The 15,823-nt window shown below is 38.1% G+C and overlaps 1 protein-coding gene across 1 annotated transcript in view; it reads left to right on the top strand.

Moving 5' to 3' along the window:
• The window catches only part of LOC122843126 (solute carrier family 45 member 4), a 49,210-nt gene continuing 33,387 nt past the window's right edge, over positions 1 to 15,823 (top strand). The window contains exons 1-2 of the mRNA XM_044137647.1: positions 1 to 215; positions 1,868 to 1,951. The gene's annotated coding sequence lies outside the window, so the exon portion shown is untranslated. The remainder of the gene's footprint in view (positions 216 to 1,867; positions 1,952 to 15,823) is intronic.

Genomic DNA, 15,823 nt, shown 5'->3' with positions numbered 1-15,823 from the left:
GCAAAACGATCCGTGTCGTCGACGGAAGCCAGGCGCTGCGTCTCGTCTTCCGACAGATATTCCTTTAAAGGCGCATTTAAAGCCCTGGCTTCAGTCGTAGGAGCAGTGGACAGCCTGTGAAGCAGCCACATTCTGCCGCAGAGCCAGAGCAGCGACTGTCCGACCTCCCGGAGGACACAAACACTGAGCCAACTGGCTGTCAACGACCCGGCGAGGTGAGCGCAGTGTCCGGTTAAAAACAGCAGCAACAACAACAACAACAACAGCAGCAACAACAACAGTGGTGGGGGACGGATTTTGCCGTCCCCCGCCACCACCAGCAGCAGCTGCTGCTGGTTGGCTCTGAGAGCTATGGGTACTCAGCATCTCAGGTTGCTGCTGAAGAGGAGGAGGAGGAGGAGGAAGAAGAAGAAGAAGAAGAAGAGAGGCATTTACATTACTTTACAGGATGTATCAGGTTGCATAAATTTCTCCTGCGCTCATTAGGATATGTGCATTACTAAAATTTAAGACTAGCAATGATTGTTGTTGCAGTTTGCACAAATGTTTCGTTTATTTCCCTGCAGCTTCTTTTGTTATTAACCAGGAAGAAGCGGTTGAACACACCAGAGGCAGTGTGAAGATTAAGACTCGTGTCTATATTTGCTTTAAAGGTGTGATTTCCCACATGACTAGATGTAATTTTATCTCTCAAGATCTGAGAAGACTAACACTTTTTGGACACTTTTGCTGAAACTCTTTCCTTCAGATTTTAAATTTGGCTCAGCAGTTTTTAATAAGGATCACTGTCAGTTTGTTTTCCTCTAGTCATAAGAGGAAACTCCAACCTTTTATTATAAGAACAGGCTGGTCCCTCGTCTGTGTTGACGTGTGTTGTACTTTCTATTAGATGTATTCCAAAACTCTATGCAAGTTGTGCCTTGCAAAAGTATTAGTAACCCTTTCTGTTTGTTGTATTTGTCTCTTTCCAAACACTAACTTTAATGTGTTATTTTATGTGATACACCAAATGCCTTATTGTAAAGTTGAAGAAACATAATATATGTGTTTTCTTCTGGGAATCTTTGGGTGTCCGTCTCTACCAACGTCTTTAATCTAGACACCCATTCGTATTTACAAAACAAGTTGAATTGAGAGTCTCTGTAAAACACCAATTTCCAAGTCTGGTTTCATATTCTAAGTTGAATTTAGTTCTGGACTTTGACTAAGCCAGTGTAACATTAATTTAACTTTAATTTAAATCGTCCCATCATGTCTCTGGCTGTGTGTTTGGGGTTGTTGTGCTGTCGGAAAGCGACTCTCCACTCCATAACTGTTTTCTAACAGGTTTTCTCCCAGGATCAGCCTGTGTTTAGCTCCATCCACCTTCCCATCAACTCTGAACAGCTTGTCCCTGCGGCATGATGCTGCCAACACCATGTTTTACCATAGGGAACCATGTCATACGTAGACTCTCATTCTTCCCTTGGATACAAAAGCATGGCACGCGTTTCCAAATTTTATTTTTAAAAATGTTTCAGACCCATGCAGGTTTCATTTTCTCTTCCTGGTAACATTTATACTCAACTTTCTGTTGTTTTGTCTAAAATGACAACTTAAGATGCTTCGTGCAGCAAAACTTTTTGCAAGATGCCTCGTGCGTGTGAATCTGAATCCAAATCCTGCAGCGAAGAACAGGAGATGTAAAACACGAATAATTTCTTTTGCGTGAGTTTTCCTCACAGGGAGAGAGTATATGGGTGTGTGTGTGTTTGCTGCTGCATTGATTTAATGTGCAGTAAAAGCTGAAATAGTGCTGCTCTGTACACACTGTGTGCTGATTTGTTAAATCTTACCTCTTCGGTGTCTGTTTTTGTTCTTGGTTCAGGATCGACTGCACGGTTTTGCATCCACAGCCAGAACCAAAGGAATAACGTCTCGGGGACATTTATGAAGCTTTCGATGCCTTTTGGTGAGTCTCTTCTGGATTATTAACACACACTTGACTCATAAAGTAAATATGATCTACTTCTATTATTCACTGTGAGATTTGAAGTCGGTTTTGTAAATCAGAACAGCTGTGCAGAAGTGCTTCCTTGCATTGGGTCATAACCTTGGTTTTGGAGTCACCTGACTGGTTTTGCAGAAAAAAAACCAAAAAAAAACCACGCTACCTCTGAGGAAACTCCTTCCTTCTAAATCTGCCAGGCTCTTCGTTTCATTTTGTTTGCGTTGCAGTTTAGGTTTTGCTTTGTGTGTGTGTGTGTGTGTGTCTGTGTGTGTGTTGGCGAGCAGCCGGCTTATGCTGAAGTGAAAGCAGTCGACTTCCTCTTGATGAAGTCTTTGCTGACTGTTGTCGGCTGCTGAGTCAGCATCAGGTTATTACCAACTCATAAGATGCATATAGTCACAAGCTGAGAATGTCACATGAACACACAATATGTGTGCATGTAATGCGGACACACACTGACCTTTATAAGTCAGACAAATCAATATTGGACAGTGAAGATGCAGGACCAGGGTATATTTGCATAAATAAAACCAGGCTTATAGATTAGTTGGCTTCTTTTCATCTCATGCCATATTAGCCAGACTTATGAATCCCTAATTTACATGTCATTTCAGATTCACTCAACAGGCAAACCCAGATATTTCAGAAGAGAAACACAAGGCTTTGTGGTGTGTTTTTGAGTTTACAAAGACCTGTTCAAAATATATTATTCATACTGAACTGTCTAAACATTGCAGTCGGGGTCATTGCACTCGTTGAGACCCTTGATCTGTTTCTGCATCACATGAAAAGTTTTGGGTCTTGCTGAAAGCTTAGTCAGCTGTCGAGTTCCTTAAAATCCGACATGTGCTGCAATGGGAAAATTTTTATCTGGCAAAGAACTTTTATGTGGTAATGTTTCACGTACAGCATTATCTGTGCTGACATTTTTGTTGTTGTGGTTTCTAACAACTCCTCTACATTAAATCTAAAGTTATGCAGACAATGACAAAGGGTTAAAATAATAAACATTGCTTTTGAGAAATTCTAAAGTTGTTTTTTTTAGATAAAATAAAGATAATTGGTTTTTGACTTAGAGATCGCTTTTATTTAATGTCTTACTGAGTGTAAATATCAAAATATCACCACTATTTTTCTAAAAAAGTAGATAAAATTGTTGTTTTTTCCCTCCCACGAAAAACAAAATGCTCTTTAAGACGAGCTACACGGATTAGAGTTACAGTAGTTTAACAAGATTTCGTTTTATTGGGTCATCTGCTCTGGGGCCTACCCTACAATCGGCTGCTTTACAGATGTGGCTTAAATAAGAGTGATGGGTGTTGCTGCTGTGTTTTTGCTGCCAGTGTGTCTCAACAGCTGGTGTAGGGGCAGAGCTGGAGGAAACGTCGGACTCTTTTCTATTATCTCATAAAAGAACTGCAGACTGTGGTAATGGCATATGGCGAAGATTTTTTTCGCACCAATAATTTCTTGCTAACGAGGTGAAATGATTTATATAATATATAAACAAACACACAAAGTCAGTGATTAAAATCAAATGTGGTTCTTTCATATGACCCCCGTTCAGATGTAATTTGAGGTTTTAGTCTTCGCTTCCTTTTTTCAAGCCTTTTTTTTTTTATCTTTCACTGTCCAACGCACTCGGACACGCGATCAGTTTTGTTCTGTTTTTTGTTTTTAATCCGGAGCTCTGATCCTTTGTGTACATGAGCCCCGTCCCCTCTCCGGTGTGGTTCTGGCGCTCAGATCTGAAGAAGCAGGAGGAGGAGAAATGAGTTGTCACATTATGAGCCAGTGGCTGTTTTTTCTCTCTTACAGCAGGGCCGTCAGTGACCTCCTTATCTCACTAGATCTGCTACACACACCAAAGCACACTGTAGTTATAAAGATGTTTCGCTTGGTTAACTTCCCCTTCTCTGCATTTTGAGTTAATTTTCTGTCTTTTCTTGAGCTCCTCGTGACTCTTTTCCTTATGTATCTTCTGTTCTTTTCATGAAGCATCTAACAGCTTTTTCTAATGCTTTGTTTTGTTCCAGATCTTTTAACCTCATGACCTACAGTCATATTCCTGCTACATTTCTGCTGTCAAAGTGACACAGTTTAGTTTTTCATCTTTAATAATTGTTGAATCAGTTACTTCAGTTGTCTCAGCAGTTTTGATCTTATGATTTCAGACGTCTTGAGGAGATTAGGTCGTCTTGTTTGATACTTTGAGTTGGATTTAAAGTTCTCTCTTTTGATTCAGTTTTAATGCACGTAAATGGAGGCATACAGTATGTTAAAGGTGTTGCACGTAAAGCACAGATGCTGTTCTCTCATTTATAAAATCAAGTGTAAGTGGGGATTTTTACCACTAAGAGGCCAAAACCTTCTGCTCTCAAAATCTCAGCAAACGACAAATAAAAACAATCAAGTGTGCTGAATATTGAAAAATTAGACAAAAGGTAAGATATGAACCCCAAGGTTTTGCTGAAAAACACCAGACACCCCATGATCATGGTGTTCCCACTATGCTGAGTCGTTGTAAACTTTACATGCATTTCTTTGAGAAGTTATTGTTTTCTTGTTTGTTTGTTTTAGACATTTGGAATTACAAAACCAGCAGTACTGTGAGAGCTGAAGAAAATTCAGGCAAAAACAGCAGAAGAATGGATTTAGCATTTGGATAATTTGTGAAAACTTTAAGCCGCTGCCACAATGTGGTTACTGGTGAAGCTAAAATAACTTTTTACATTCATGTGAATTCACAGCAAAAGATCAGTGTTAAAATGTCTCAGTATGGTAGGATTTACCTGGCATTCGCATCTATAAGCTGAAGCCATTGTTTGCAGAGAGAATTAAATAATGTCATTGTGCGACCGTATCAGACTTTTAAAAAGTTTGTATTTGTTTTTTCCAGAATTGGTGAAAACACAAATGGCAACTCCTAGAATGACAAAACCGAACAATTAAAAGATGAAAGTTGAAGATACTTTTGTTATTTGTCCATTTTCCTCCAATGCCAAAGGCAAAGCAGGGACAAACAAGATAAAACGCTTATGCAAATTTGTCCTGACTGCTTTTTTGTTCGGCTCTGCAGCCAGGTAGAAATGTATTGCTGTCTCTGCATTTATTATCAAATCTAAAGTTTCTCTCCTCAAACTTTCTTCAAAGTCTTTTTGTCTCCGTCCTATTGGGTCATTTACAATCTAATTTTCAGTGACTCGTCCTCAAAAGATATTCATCCAATGACTAAGTGAAGCCCACTTTCTGATGAAATGGCTTCAAAGAAACCTGTCTGGATGCCAGAGATGTCTGGCAGCATGTGTGTGTGTGTGTGTGTTAGTGTGATGCTTCTTGGCTCATTTTAGTTCATTTAGGGTGAAGCACACACACCACACCCTCCACTTACACTTATCTCTCCAGTGTTTGCTGTCACAGTTAAAGTTTACCTTTTCAACAGTTGCCATATGTTGTGTGAGATATAGAGACATTTTCCCCACACGTTCAAGTCAGTTGTTTGCTTGATAATGATGTTCAACTTGTTCCTACCTTTGATATCGTGAATGTTTTTCTTTCACCTTTGCACGTTTTTGACACACAAATCTGCCACCTAAAAGTGGCCTCACCTAGAATGCTTTCATACTTTGTATTTGTGAAATAACACGTTTGATTTGGATTGTTCACAGTTACCAAAAGCAAGGAGAGCGCGTTTCCAATTTTGAGAATATGAGAGTTTTCACTTAAAAACCAAACAGTGCGCTGATTGTTTGCGTTCTGCATGTGAACAGAGTTTCTACAGACGACGCCGTCTGAATGGGGCTGCTCTCTGTGAAAAGGAGAGAGAGAGAGAGAGAGAGAGAGAGGGTTGCTCTGTTGTCTTGGAAAAAAACGAGGAGAGGAGAGAAGATACCTGGCCGAGCGCCAGTAATGTCATTAACACTGTAATGAGACACTCGGAGTGATAGCCGCTCTCTCACTCGGTTTCCTCTCAGGAGTTTTCTTTAACAGAACATTCTTTCTTATGCTTCCTCAACTTAAATTGAATCCGTGTCAGTGATGGATTTTATAGTTGCACAGAATCATGTGGGATGAACACAAACTGCGAAGCGATAAAATACAACTTTGTAGCTCTTTCTATAGAATACTGCAGCCATTTATAATAAAATGTATTTATTGTTGAGTGCTGAAACAAACTGAAATGACTTACTAAATGTTATTTCTGATTAGATACAGATCTAAACCAGATGATGTTGAAAACTGTATAAAAAGAACAAAAACATTGTTTTCTTACTGCCTGACATTAAATCAGACTAAACTTCTCCTGTTTTATATCAGGAATTAAAAAAAAAAACAAAAAACAAACATTTCCTTTTGCTAAATGTCAGATAAAGTATGCTAAGATTACTAGGACTTTAAGCAATTTAGAAATGCTCAAAGACCTAAAACATCTGATTAATTTACGATATTTTAATTAATTGGGATACACTTGTGGTTGTATTTAAAGGCGGCACTTTGAAAATTATGCTTTCTTGTGCATGGGGAAATTATGAAAAAATAAATGAAATTGTTTTTAATGTTCAGTGCTTAAGTAGACGGACAATTATGATGTGAAATGTTGATATCTCCTGCAGAGGAAAGGAAAAGATGATGCAAAAATGCTGCGTGAAGCTGGTCAGTGTCGTCCTCCACAGTGTAACAAGGCCAGTCAGTGAGGAAGAAGAAATATCTCCATAACTAACAAAAAAGTCAGATTAAAGTTTGCAAATACTACGGAAAATTGAAAGGGTGTGTGAGGGTGAGAGAAACCGGACTCGGTTACTGGTTCTGTCTGGAGGAATGAGCTAGAAATTCCAGAAAACTAAAGTGAAAAGGAAACAGAAAAGCTTTTATTCAACTCATATATCTGCTAAACACTAAAAAAATGTATGTCGACGTCTGAATTTATGGGAAATTTCAAAAACGTTTCTCTCCTTTTGTTCTGACATTTAGAAAATTGAAATACGTATTTTCCGTGCAGCGGCTCTATTTCCCTCGAGATCGATAGACCTCAACTTAAAAAGCGGCTTTATATGAGAAAGTTTCTCCATCGTGCCTGCTGCTAGCATGTGCTTGTTCTAAATGAAAATTAGCACTTTCTTCTTTGATATTCAATTTTGACTTCCAATGCTTCACTTCCTGCTAAAGAGCCCCCTGGTGGTTGAAGAAAAATACACAGAAAAGCCGCACCGGGCTTTAAGCCGCTTGGTTCAAAGCATAGGAAAAAAGAATCGGCTTATAGTCCGAAAAATACGGTAGTTCGGGTCCTCCTAACTATTTAGTAGGGCCCAAACTATTTTAGTCTGACATTTAATCAGACTAAAATAGATTAGTCAGTGAGATAATAGAAAAAAATACATATAATGTAATAAACAAATATTGAGATTTATATTTAGCATGCTGCCTGTCACAATTGGCACGAAACATATTTTCAAACCTGTTGATCAGGTAATATTTGTATACAAACAAGATTATTAAAAACAACATCACTTCTTTAGCAAGAATGTATTCATATATGTCTGTACTATTAAAACAACAACCTTTGTTGGCTAACTAGCTTGTGTTGTGTTGTCAGTTTGCTGTTCATATGAGTAAACGTGTGCAGGTTAGTGAGTTTGACACTGTTGATTTTATTTGGCTTTTTTTTTTTTTTTTTTTTTTGTCGGCATCAAGCAAGCCTGCAGGAATGAGTAAGACTGCAGATCTGTGTGCTGTTCAGTGGAATATTCCACCAGATGAGTGGGCAGGGTCTAAAACTCGCCACCTTCGGTTTAGCGCCACTCAGAACAGGTCTTCGCATGTCATTATCGCTCCGCTTTTCTCTGTGTCAAAAGTAGCTGGTGTGAAATCATGTTGATTATGAGAGGAAAACCTGTTGTGCTTATCTCATGTCAGTCTGCAGGCTCTTGGGTGGAGCAGAGGAGTGTCTTTTTTTCTTTTTCATTTTTTTTTCTTTTCAGTGACTCAGAGGCATGTTTTTCTTTAAAAGACACAGCAGGGGAGTGTGGCAGACAGTTGCTGCATCTCAAAAAGATGAAACGGCCAAAAAAAAAAAAAAAAAGGTAGCGAGTTGATCTGCTTCATATTGCATGTTTGTTGTTTAATTTAATGTCCTGCTTGACTCCCTTGAGGCTGAATGAGCTCAGTCTGGAGGGGGAGGGCATCCACACACACACAAACACACACACGCAAGCAGCCCCCTTTCACCCCCTGGGTGTTTGTGACCCGGGGGGTGAAGGTGCAGGTGGAGGTTGCAGTCATGCAGCGTAGGGTGAGAGGTCTTGAAGTCAGAAAGGGGCACGGCTGATGTTTATTTACAGCATGTACGATTCTGAGCTGAGGCTGACACTGGAGGAGGAGCAGAAGTAGGCCAAGGCTCATCTGACCCCCCGCTCTGTAAAACATCCAGACCTGCTGGAGTTACAGCGACTTTTACACAAAGGTGGGGGGGTCATCTGTTCGCATTCAGCTTGTGAAGCAAAAGCTTTTTGGTTCAGTGGATTACATAAAAACGGGGCTAAATTCATGGTATACTCGACGCCACGTTGACATTTAGAGTCTAGACGGATAAACGGGCCCCCTAGTTTACAATAACAGTTTGTGTGTGAGGTCGGTCAGTGTCCTCAAACTGTCTGCAGCACACTGATAGTGTATAAGAAATAAATAAACATCAGAATATAATGCGTTTGGTTTTTCAAACACTCACCAGTGTGTACTGCCGTAAACACATTCTGACTGTCATCTGAAACCTGGAGGAGCTCATGGAAATGTTAGAGAGAAGTTGTCACATGCATAACAAAATGTATGTGGGTTAGCATGCTGTCTGTGTGGTGCTAACTAATCTGGCTGTGGACTGATTACAGTAGGTATGTAGGCCAACCAGGGTGCTAACTAGCCTGCTTAATAACTAGCAGGGCTGAAAATATTCACTAGAATGATTGCTCCTGTCATTTTCTGCTCATGTTGGGCTAACTTTTCCTGTATGTTTTAAAGTATCAAGTAGCTTTCATGAGTTAGGAAGTGCACATGATAATGCTGTTTCCTTTCTAGTTTTGATATTGATCTAAATTTAATCTTTATGAATGTGCATAAAGTTTCTCCCCTTTTTATTTTGTGAAATGAGACAAGAGATGACCAGTGAGCAATTAGAGATTTCTTCCCATGTTGGTGACCCTGAAAATTTCCAGACATTATACGGCGTCACTACAAATGTCACAACGAATGGTCCTGTGTTTGTATTGACGTAGACATTTGGTTTTTCCATCTTGGCACTAACAAGAACAGCTAGTATACACAGTCTCCTGCTCTTGGGGGTAGGGCTGTTGTAAACAAATATTTTAGTAGTCGAGTAATCAGATAAAAAAAAATATACAAAATAAAATACTGGTAAATCTGGCATAACACCAGTTCAGTCCAACGTTTTATTTTTGAGCTTCCTTAACAGTTACTTTTTGTAGTTTAGAAAATTAACCTGTAACAACAATAGCTCACTTTCTAAGTGAGCCTGAAGAAAAGATATACAAAGATCTGAAATTATATTCAATTTAATAATAAAGAGGCAAGCTCACAAATACACTTATAACATTTTTTTTACAATTTGTTAGTTATGCTCAATGCAAAAAAAGATTTTCCACAAATAATTTGAAGTAATCAAAGTCCGCCTTCACTGAACTGTGAATAGACTGGACTCCAATGTGTAATTGGCACTTTTCTTGTTTGAATAAACTAAAATTAGGTCATGACTCATGTTATAACTTTTTTTGTAAGTTGGCCGAGTGAAATGTAATATTTTTACTGAAAGTCATCATGCCATACAAATCTCTGACTGATTTCTTCAGTAGCCATTGCTATTTATTTATTTTTTTGGACATGCTGGGATCAAAACAAGCAAAAAAGTTAAACCACGTGTTGTTTCTTGGCTAAACTACTGTGAGCCAAACAAAGAAATACAGCAGTTGCTTCATTTTACTATTTAATGAGTATTAGTGCTGAGTCTTAATTCAAAGTTTGACAAATGTTAGATCAGTTCTGCTTATTTTGCAGAAAACTGAGCCTTCAACTTGTCATAAGGAGGACTGAAAATTGGACTTTGACTGCAGCTTGGCTCTGCAGACCAGTTTGTGATGTTGTTCATGTGACAAAAACGTTTTATTGTTTCTGTGTGTCCACATTACATCATATTCATAAAAGCTGGTGTAACGATTCTAGCCCTGCGTTATTAGGAGCTGATTTGTCATTGATGCTGCTGCTGCTGCACGTTGATGCACATGTGCCCCCTCCCCTCCTTCTTGTGCAGTTCTGCACTGCAGCAGTTCAGCACTTTCTGCAACACATCCAGTCTGTTGTTTAACTCTTCCAACGTCCATCTCTCTCACTCTCTTATCCCTGCCATCTGTTTCCCAAAGCTGGGAATGTGGTTACTTTCCTGTGGATGTCATCACCTGCAGATTATCTTAAACTTCTCTCCGTGTAGCACTAAGCTGTGCATGCTTCATGATGAATGCATCCTAAAGCAATATTTTTTACAAAGAGACCCTTGTAAACATTGTTGTAGCAACATGTGAACCTGACCCAGAGGCTTTCTGCCCTGTAATCTATCTGCTGCTCCATTTGGGTCAGGGCTGTTCTGTTTGTGGTCCTGTCACGTGCCTCAAAATTCATGTCACCTACAAATAGGCGGTTTTGAAAGAGTCAATAGTTCCTAGAAACACACTTCACTTCTACAGATACACAAAGTTGGAGGTGCAGACAACCAGGCATTGTCTTCAAACCCTCTGATGTTTTCCACTTTCTGTCACGTTGCAACCAAAAATGTAAAGATATTTTACTGTAATTTTTATGCATAATGAAGTAGAAGTAAATGTCACATGTTTTTTTTTTTTTTTTTTTTACTTTTTTCTACCATGACAAAAGTTTATAGAATCGCTCGTTGTAGTCACAGCTTCAAGTCTTGTGCGGTACTTTCACTGTTTGGGGTGGTTTTCTTCCAGGGTTTTCTGTGTTTATCTTCATCAATGATCCCAGCAGCATCTCCACAGCATCATACTGCCACTCCTATGCTTGTCTGCTTCTGTGATTAATGCTCTCCCTGGATAGTGGATTGGTTTAGGTTTGCAGTCGTGCCGTAGCCTTTCCTTAACCCGCTTTAAAGCTTTCCTTAGTGTTATACCTGGAATGTCTGCTGTGTTCCTTGGTCTTCTTATTGTGAATTTACAAAAAGAAAGACTTGAAAGCAGAACATATTTCACTTGGTGAATTCAGTTACTGAGCTTTTCAATAATATTCAAATTAATAAAATATGAATGTGTTTTGCTAAGCAGTATCTTGTGTTTAGAAAGAATCTTTCCTAATTTAAATGTTTGTTTTTCTGGATGGATTGATTTCTCTAAGTGTTTTTCTGCTTCCTGTCTTGCTTGGTTGCATTTTAAATCAATCCAACACTCCTCTTTACCAGACTGAGTTGTCAAAAACAACTTTACATTTTCCAGTGTAAATGTATGCAAGTATAGTACTGTGTACTGTATTCTTTTTTTTTTTTTTTTTTTTTTTTAAGCTGTGATACTCTGCAGATCCTCAAAATAAATCAATCAGGAAAAGATGAATCATGGATCATTTAATATTTGGTGATTCTTAAAAGCAGATAAAGATTAATATTTTAACATGTGCTGAATAATAAGCATGACATTTGTTTAAAATAAATTAGGATGTCATTTCCACAGTCTGTTATACCATTAGCACTTAGTGTATTATTGTAACATGTCAAATCAGTTATGTTGGCCATTTTAAACCAGTTTAGTTTCATTTTAAAAGTTGTTTATTTTCTTTGTGGTAGCAGTGCTCCATGGCAATAACTCTTCTACCACTTTAAAGCCTTTTTATTTTTTCTTAGACTGTGCAACACTTAAAAAGAAAATGGACTTATGGGTTAATTAGAAAAGTGGAGAATGGTGGTTACACCCATTGAAAAAGCTCATTTTCCTATTGAGTCTCATTTGTTGTATGTTGGATTGAAACCGAACAAGTTGGAAATGTAACAATTTATTAGCTTAACATCTTTTTCTATTTTCCCCCAGAAAAATGGAAGCGTGGACAGCTTGATTTTTAACAAAGCTGTTTCAATAAAATATATTTTTACCACTTCTGTAGTTGTTTTTCTGTAGATTAAATTAAAATACTCTTTTGTCACATTTTCTTGAGACAACCCAATACACTTTTTTTTTTATCCTGTTCATATCAGATCATATGAATTAAGCATTTTGCAACTTAATTTGGCTGTATTTTGTTTTTCAATGCCTGTAACTTCGACCTCGTCTGACTTAAGTAATCTCTCATACAACATACTTAAACAAATTTCTCAAAAAATGTGCAAAAAAAACTAAAGTTTAAGACCCAGAATCATTACTCTTAATAACTTAAGTCCATATAATCGCCTCCTGAGTGTATAAACCTGACAGATAATGAGCTAAAGAAGAGAAATTGTGTGGAAACTGAGACGGTACGTGCAGTGAGCGAGTCTGAGCTTGCCTGGATGTCATGTTTGTGTGACAGGTAATCTGCTCTGGCACAAGAATAAACACTCACTAAAATAGACCTGTGTGTACGGGCGCTGATCTGAGAAACACAGGAGACGATGCTCTTAATTTGTCCTTCTCCTTGAACTTTACAGACACCTCCTTCACGTACCATCTGTCATGGTCATACTCCTCTCATCTCCACCTCTTTTTTTATAGCTACCTTTAATTTACTGACTTCTGTGAGTCTTTTGCTTCTGTCCTTCTTTATGCCTCTTTATGTGAGGCTGAATTTTACTGAAGCTAGCTGCAAAGTAGTATAAGTTGTAATTGTTTATAAGCTGAGCTCATGTTACCAGCACTTGAAGAAATAATAAAAGGGGCGACTGGAAGTAGATCTGCATAAATCGGTAAAATCAGATCACATTCTCTACTTTATGTTGTATTACAAGAAAAAAAAAAAAAGAAAAAATGTCTTCAGATTAATTTTCAGTTGTCAAATCAGATTGAAAATTAAGTAAGTTATTAAAATTTATATTTCACAACATAAAGAAATAATATCAAAGCAAATAAATTAAATTTATAATCAATAAATATAAAGAACTAGAGCAGCATAATAATCCTACATTTTTAATAAAATGTAAACTATTTTATGCAATAAAATGATTGAAAATTAAAGGATACAATGAGTAACATAACATATTAAGCAACAATTAAACCCAAAATAACATTTAAAAATATGTATATGAACATAGAATTATATTAAAATTCTATATAATTTGTCCAGAATTTAAGAATAAATAGTACATTATTAAACATGAATATAGGCACATAAATAGTTAAATGATGTAAAAATAGCAATAGAATTGAAAAAAGAACAAAATAAATACATAAAAAGTTTTAAAAAACTCAAATAAATTAGGACAAAAGATATCTCAAGACTTTTGTCTTGTTCTAGTTGTCTTCTAGTTTTATGTTTTTACTTGTTTTAGCTTTTAGTATAAATAGTTAAAAGTAATAGCCGTTTCCTGCAAAACACAAAATAACTGTTTTCCCTCCCAGATAAATGTGACGTACTTTTCCAACTAATTAAAGGAAAGAGAATCCCAACTTTCTGGTTTCGAAGCTACCACTTAATCTTCCCACTTGCCGCCATATTGGCAGCGGCTTGTAAACATGTTGAGAAATAATTAGGTTTTTTGACTACACCCATCTTCAAACTCTGTCTTTACGTTCATTTCTGGTTTTCGTTGTCTTTTAAATCACTGGATCCTGTAAAGTTATCTTTTTGTGAGAATTGGTCGACGTGCGGAGACAAACGCGCTCAGCTGCTGGTTGAAGTTCGAATGCAGCAGGGCGACATTTTACAATGACACACACACATAATGAGTTTCACAATAAAAACATGCCAACACTTACCCACTCATTTCAGTTCAACACTTCTAATGGAAAAAACCCATTGAAGAATAATAATCACAAGAGACTTATTGGAATGTAATCTGGGTCACAGAGACTGACGGAAGTTTGCAGGAGAAAAACAAACGTGAGGACAAGCTGATCCAAAATGCTGCTGCTCGTGTTCTCACTAAAACCAGGAAGATAGAGCACATAACACCAGTTTTAAAGTCTCTCCACTGGCTCCCTGTAGCTCAAAGAATAGAGTTTAAAATACTGTTGTTAGTTTATAAATCACTGAATGGTTTAGCACCAACATACATTAAAGATCTGCTGCTGTTGTATCAACCTTCCAGACCTCTTAGGTCTTCTGGTTCTGGTCTGCTCTGCATCCCCGGAACCAGAACCAAATGAGGAGAAGCGGCATTTAGCATCTATGCACCAAATGTCTGGAACCAACTTCCAGAAAACTATATAACAGCTGAAACACTGACTTCCTTTAAATCTCAACTAAAAGCCCTCTTGTTTAGAGTTGTATTCGAAACGTAATCAATTGCAAATTTATTGACAGAATCTGACTTGATGTTGTGTTTTGATTGTTGATTCCATGTTGCATTGTGTTTTTGTTTTTGATGTAAAGCACTTTGAAATGCCTTGCTGCTGAAATGTGCTATACAAATAAAATTTGATTGATTGATTGACAATGAAGACTTATTGCTGTATTTACCGACAACTATATATCTTCCATGTTGCAACTCCTCAATAAAAACCAGATTTGTGAAGTTTCTCCCGGCTGAACTGTGAGTCCCTCCAGCTTCTCTTGAGTTACCATGGGTGTGTTGGCTGGTTTTCTGATGAAGGCTGATGGACTGAACAGTGTTCCTGTGAGATATTCAAAATATTTGAAAGCCTCCACATGCCCCTTAAGCTTGGCACAGCTTAGTAAACATGACAATAAAAGGCTCATCAGCGACGTACCACCCTGCATCTCCACCCTGCTTGGATCATCTTATGATTCCCAGCTTAACCACTTAATACTTGTTGTCATATTTGGAGGTTGGGTAAGATCTCAGTATCGGATCTATGGGTGCTTGTTTGTCATTCTCTAATTTAAAGAGGAATGAAGATGACCTATTTGACTTCCTTTAAGAGTTTGGGATGGGTCTATGGACTACACAAAACATGTCCATTACGTTTTTTGCACAAAATCGTTCTTAGATAATGAGATCTTAGTCTACTCAGTTCTGCCTATTTTGAGCTCTTTTCAGAATGAGATGTTTTAGGACCTCTTGTCACTTTAAATCTAGAAAAGTTGCTGTTAGACCCCCAAGTCAACATTTACACTCATAGATGCGCAACTATACAACCACAGATTTTTGAATAGCAGAAGTGGAACCTCCTGCACAAAAAACAAGAGTGGAACAAAGTGGTTTCTGGATGGTAAGCAAACAACAAAACACCTGCATTTTCCAGGAGCCATTGTACACATAGCACATAGATTAGTGAAACTAGCTAGCCAAATGAGCTGGAGCTCAGCTTGGGTTGCTAGGTGATGTTGCTTGGTAGCAATACTGGGGTTGCTAGGTAACGGGCAGTGCCTGCTGATTTGTGACGTTGCATTTGGAAGGTTTTTGAAGCGGCTTATATTCCCGATGCCAACAAACATCAACTTATCGGCAAAAACTGTGTTGGTGGGTTTTCAAGCACTCAGTCTGAAGCAGAAGATTCCCGAATGGAAGTACCAAAAATGTGCAAAATTTTGCATAGTAGATCCCCTTTAAGGGATGAGGCTCATTGCCTCCAAATCCATGGTCCTGAGCCGGAAGAGGGTAGAGTGCCTTCTCCGGCACTCTACCCTCTTCCTCCACTTGAACTCCTGCCCCAAGTGGAGGAGTTCAAGTATCTCGGG

The sequence above is a fragment of the Gambusia affinis genome, linkage group LG14, assembly GCF_019740435.1.
Source record: "Gambusia affinis linkage group LG14, SWU_Gaff_1.0, whole genome shotgun sequence".
Classification (NCBI taxonomy): Eukaryota; Metazoa; Chordata; class Actinopteri; order Cyprinodontiformes; family Poeciliidae; genus Gambusia; species Gambusia affinis.
This window is presented reverse-complemented; position numbering and strand designations above follow the sequence as displayed.